The sequence below is a fragment of the Kryptolebias marmoratus genome, unplaced genomic scaffold, assembly GCF_001649575.2.
Source record: "Kryptolebias marmoratus isolate JLee-2015 unplaced genomic scaffold, ASM164957v2 Scaffold189, whole genome shotgun sequence".
Lineage (NCBI taxonomy): Eukaryota > Metazoa > Chordata > Actinopteri > Cyprinodontiformes > Rivulidae > Kryptolebias > Kryptolebias marmoratus.
In genome coordinates this window covers 1-6,050 of record NW_023665923.1, presented here as the reverse complement: position 1 = coordinate 6,050, position 6,050 = coordinate 1, and the positions used below count along the sequence as shown (strand labels likewise).

Sequence of the window (6,050 nt, the reverse complement as noted above, 5' to 3'; positions counted from 1 at the left end):
AACAGAAGAGATAAATGAGTCTTTCAGAGACCCCAACACATACTTCAATCACAACACATTCAGCAACATCTTTGGTTCAAACTTTGTCAGTAACTGTTGGGAGTCAACCCTGCTTCTCTGTTAGCAAAATATTTCATAAACCACTGGATGGATTTTAATGAAACTTTCAATAAATAAATTTTAGATGTACATCTACAACTGATTAACTTTTGGAGTCAAACCAATTCAACATGACCACCACAATGCTGGGTCTATACCTTTTTTTTTCTTTCTGTGTGATCCTGAAACCAGTCCCTGTTCTCCTCTCAGAGATTCATTCAGAAATACAGTTACTGAGAAGCTGCAGGTTTACAGGAAACACTGGATCTTTGCTTTGAGAAGAACTGGGTTTAGTCAAATTCTGCTGACAGCAGCAGGAACGACTCCAACCTTCTACTGACCTCAGAGTCTGCAGGCTGTAGGCTGGACTCTCCACAAGATCCAACAGCTGCTGAACATCTGGATGCTTCAGGTAGTTCTGACTCAGGCCCAGATGTCTCAGATGGGAGGGGTTGGATTTCAGAGCTGAGCCCAGAGAAGAACAGCTGATCTCTGACAAACGGCAGCTCCTCAATCTGAATAAAGAATAAAACGTGTAAGTTTAGAAAAGAAAACAATTTATATTATATATAATACCTATTTATATTTTAAATAGAAAAAAATTGAAAAATGTTTTAAGTGAAGTGAAGTGAAGTGAGATTTATTTTTTCTCATGGCAAGCTGGCTCTCCTTTGCTCAGCCTTCCCGTTGAGAAAATTTGATCAATTGCGTTGAGAGACCAGCTGACCAGATCCATAGTTCAAAAGTTTTTGGAGGAATATGTAAAAGAGAAGTTCCGAAAGCTGGGGGTGGGGTGGAGGGGTGGGGCAGTTCAGGAGACAGAGAGAAAAGAAACATGTCCACCTTCCACCAGGAGCAGAGAGAAAATAATAAAAAAAATTAATAAACATTGTAAAAAAACAAAACACAAATAAATCCACTTTTTTTCTGTCTTCTTTCCTGCTTGTTCTTAATGAGAAAGTTCAATTCCTAAAACAAACATGGATCCTTTCAAAAGTCTCCATGTTGGGGTCATGTTCTGATAGAAAGATGCAGCAAATATATCCAATAATGCATTAAAATAAAAGATCTAAAATTTATAGTTTCTGATCTCAGCTCTTTTTTTCTTGCCTGGTGTTTCTCCAGATCCAGTTCTTTCTTTCTGCTGCCACTAATATTTCTGTGTGTGACTGAAGACAGTCACTGATCCACTGAACAGCAGAGAACCTCATGGTGTGCTGCTGGCTTTAATTCTTCACCAGGAGTTTAGTTCAAGGGCCGTGGGAAATTTGAATGAAGTCTGAATGTTTCTGACAAATGAGGAGACAGTAAATCTTCAAATGAACAACAAAAAGACAGAAGACAAAAACTAGACAGAAGTTAAAGGCCTAGCATTCTTTAAAGGAATGCATATCGCCCGCCACCTTTCATGTCAGAGTTTTAGACTCAGATCATCTTCTGTTGAGAAATGACAACGTTAGAGTCATTTGACTTAAACCTTGACAACATTCTGCTCAGTCTGATGTGATATCTGAGATGATCTGTTAGCTCTTAGAGCAGTGGTGTTCAGTCCTGGTCCTGGAGAGCCACCATCCTGCAGGTTTTAGATCTTTCTCTGCTCTTCAGGCTCTGCAGAAACCTGTTTATCACCCATATCAAATCAGGTGTGTCAAAGCAGAGAAACATCTAAAACCTGCAGGATGGTGGCCCTCCAGGACCAGGACTGGACACCACTGATTTAGAGTCTGGATTGGTAATGACTGTCAGCTACTACCACATTAAATTTAACCTCAATGTCTGTAAAAGTGACTGAGGTTCAGCCATTTTTGAGCCAGCTAAGGTCCATTAGCTGTGGTAGCCATTTTGATTCAGGTTAACTCCAAAGCTGATCAGTTGTAGATGTACATCCAGGGTTTACTTTCTAAGACTTTCAGTTTTTCAAGCTACTATTTTATGAGATATTTTGCTAACAGATAGAAATGTTTCCAAAAGTATGAGGCAAACTGTTAAACACAGATCTTGTGTCAGTAATTTGCACTCATAGTAAAATGCAAGGATTAATCTCAGTTCCTACCAATCCAAAGTTTTCCCTTAATCCCCCTGTAAAGTGTGTGTTTGCTAAGCTTGTTTTGCTGCTGCAACCATCTGGAGTCAGGTTGGATCCACAAGTTAATCAGTTGTAGACGTCCAATAATAATTTCCTGATAGTTTTTATGAATTCATTATAGTGATTCATGAAATAATTTGTTACCAGTTAAAATAAACACACACACACACACACACACACACACACACTAGCCGGTGATAAACATGTCTTACCTCAGAGTCTCCAGTCTACATTGTGGACTCTCCAGAAAACCACACAGCTGCTTCACTCCTGAATCCTGCAGGTTGTTGTCACTCAGGTCCAGATGTCTCAGATGGGAGGGGTTGGACTTCAGAGCTGAGANCCAGAGAAGAACAGCTGATCTNTGACAAACTGCAGCTCCNCAAACTGAATAAAGAATAAAACATGTAAGTTTAGAAAACAAAACAAGACTTTTAAAGACTCTGAACTCTGAAAAACATTGATCCAACTGAAAGCTGTTTTAACTTGTTTCAAACTAAACTATTTGAATTATTGAAGTAATAATAAATAATAGCTGTTAGTTTCAGCTCTGCTTTTTTTGTGAAAGTCATGACTTTAACTATGAGCTGAAAATCAAGTGTGTCAGAGTTTCCAAGTAAATGAGCCAATGTTTAATATTTGATGTTGAATTAAAGCCCAGAAGAAGAAAGCAGAGTTTCTCCTGAAGCTCCTCAGTGTGGATCAGTATAATATCAGCCTTATGTCGGCACTTTAGTGTCACCACAACTTTCACATCAGATTCATCTCAGCAGAACTAAATAAAGGCCCAGCATTCCTTGAAGGAATGCATATCGCCCGCCGCCTTTCATGTCAGAGTTTTAGACTCAGATCATCTTATGATGAGAACTGATGGAGTTGAAGCTGTTTTGGTCAAACCTTAAATGTGATTCTTTGTGTGATCTCTTGTCTCGTGGGAAAAAGATAAATTAGACAGGAAAAGCCGGCTTGTTGATTTTTATCAATTTATTCCAAAATAAACATCAACCAGAACATCCCAGGGATGAGACAGATCCAAGCAGCAGAATCTGTCTGACCCAGATTGTAAAACTTGATGATGTTCAGAGCAGCTAATTCAATGATTTGAAACAAGTGTGTTGGAGCAGGGAAACATCTAAAACCTGCAGGACAGTGGGCCATGAAGACCAGGGTTGGAGACCTCTGTCATACATGACCTGTCTGTTCCACGTAATGAGGACATCTCAGAGGACCCAGCAGGACCTGATCAGTCAGTCTGATTTTTCTCCATCATCTGGCACAATCTGACATGATCTGTTAGTGCTTAGAGCAGGGCTGGCCATCCTGGTCCTCGAGGGTCACTCTCCTCCATGTTTTACTTCTTTCCTTGTTCCAACACTCTTGATTTGGTGGCTAAATTACCTCTTCATGTTCTGCAGAAGCCTGTTAATCACCCATTGATTCAAATCAGATGTGTTGGACCAGAGAAACAAGTAAAAGATGCAGGATGGTGGGCCTCGAGGACCAGGATTGCCCACCCCTGGCTTAGAGGATGTGTTGTGCACAGCTACAAGAGCTAAAATTCTACAAATAGAGTTCATAAATTACAAACTGGGTTTTCATGTATTTTGATTCAGTGTAGAAAAATTAGACCAGGTTTGACAAAAAACATATTTAATATTTTGAACCAGAGTTGATTTGAGGTTCAAAAGCCCAAAATTGTGTGAAACAGCCCTTTACCTGACTGCTGGAATCAGAAACTAACTTCAGTGTTTCTGCAGTCCTGTCCTCTCCTCAGATTCTTTGATTGTTCTGCTGTTCAGCATTCATTTCTCAGAGCCAGTGGATGTCTCTGAACAGAGTTTAATCTACTTTCCCCTCACACTGACAGGGTTATTTTAGTTTAGGTATGAATCTTTGCTAAGCTTGTGCCATGCCTACAACTTCTGGTGTCAAAAAAAAAAGAAAAATCAGGTCATTCATTAGCTTCATTGTTTTTTTTTTTCTAGATGTGACATTTTTTATGAGGAACAAAAAAAGGAAATTGTCTGTTATTTAAACAAATCTTTTGGATAAAAAAAAAGAAAAAAATAAAAACACTTGTTTTTTTGTTTTACAATGCTTGTTCTTGATGAGAAAGTCCAATTATTAGAACAAACATGGATCCATTTAAAACTCTCCATGTTGGGGTCATGTTCAGGAAAAAAAAATGCAGCAAATAAATCCAATATTGCATCAAAATAAATGATCTGAAATCTGAAATCTATAGTTTCAGGACTCAGCTCTTTTTTCTTGCCTGGTGTTTCTCCAGATCCAGTTCTTTCTTTCTGCTGCCACTGATATTTCTGTGTGTGACTGAAGACAGTCACCGATCCACTGAACAGCAGAGAACATCATGGTGTGCTGCTGGCTTTAATTCTTCACCAGGAGTTTAGTTCAAGGGCCGTGGGAAATTTGACAACACAGAACGAATGAAGTCCTGGGGTTTTTCCAGATCCAGTTCTTTCTTTCTGCTGCCACTGATATTTCTTTGTGTGACTGAAGACAGTCACCGATCCACTGAACAGCAGAGAACATCATGGTGTGCTGCTGGCTTTAATTCTTCACCAGGAGTTTAGTTCAAGGGCCGTGGGAAATTTGACAACACAGAACGAATGAAGTCTGAATGTTTCTGACAAATGAGGAGACAGTAAACCTTCAAATGATCAACATAAGACAAAAAACTAGACAGAAGTTAAAGGACCAGCATTCTTTGAAGGAATGCATATCGCCCGCCACCTTTCATGTCAGAGTTTTAGACTCAGATCATCTTATGATGAGAAATGACAAAGTCTGAGTCATTTTAGTTAAATGTTGACAACATTCTGCTCAGTCTGATGTGATATCTGAGATGATCTGTTAGCTCTCAGAGCTGTGGTGTCCAGTCCTGGTCCTGGAGGGCCACCATGGACTTTCAGTTTTTCCGGCAACTATTTTATGAGATATTTTGCTAACAGACAGAATTGATTCTAATAGTATGAGGCAAACTTTTAAACACAGATCTTGTGTCATCAATCAGCACTCGTAAAAAAATGTAGAGATTAGACTCAGTTCATACCAATCCAAAATTCTCCCTTAATCCCTGTAAAGCTGACAGAGTTAAAGTCCTTTCTGTGTTTGCTAAGATTGTTTTGCTGCTGTGACCATCTGGAGTCAGATTCGATCCACAAGTTAATCAGTTTTAGACGTACATCCAGGGCAAATTTTCTGAATATTTCTTTAAATCCATTATAGTTATTCATGAAATAATTTGTTACCAGTTAAGACAAAAAAAAAACAAAAAACAAAGACACACTCACACACATAAACACGAGCAAAACATTATCACTCAGCCTTCAGCGGCAGGTGATTAACATGCCTTACATTATAGTCTCCAGTCTACATTGTGGACTCTCCAGAAAACCACACAGCTGCTTCACTCCTGAATCCTGCAGGTTGTTGAGACTAAAGTCCAGATGTCTCAGATGGGAGGGGTTGGACTTCAGAGCTGAGCCCAGAGAAGAACAGCTGATCTCTGACAAACTGCAGCTCCACAAACTGAATAAAGAACAAAACATGTAAGTTTAGAAAACAAAACAAGACTTTTAAAAACTCTGAAAAACATTGATCCAACTGAAAGCTGTTTTAACTTCTTTCAAACTAAACTATTTGAATTATTGAATTCACATTAAAGCCCAGAAGCCCAGTTTCAGAGTTAATCAGTTTTACATGTATGTCCAATGATTAATTTCTGAGGGTTTCATTAAAATCTGTTCAATGGTCTCTGAGATATTTCACTAACAGACAATCAGAACTGATTTCAATAGTTAATGGAAAAGTTTTAAACACAGATTTTGGTGATCAGATAGTC

At 38.8% G+C, this 6,050-nt stretch overlaps 1 long non-coding RNA gene across 1 annotated transcript; it reads right to left on the bottom strand.

Annotated features, from left to right (window-relative positions):
• Positions 1-4,640: 4,640 nt before the first annotated feature.
• Positions 4,641-5,703, bottom strand: LOC119616845. The gene is made up of 2 exons (XR_005232902.1): positions 5,564-5,703; positions 4,641-4,832 (listed from the first exon to the last, which is right to left on the bottom strand). It is a non-coding gene; the product is annotated as an uncharacterized LOC119616845 (long non-coding RNA).
• Between the last annotated feature and the right edge of the window lie 347 nt (positions 5,704-6,050).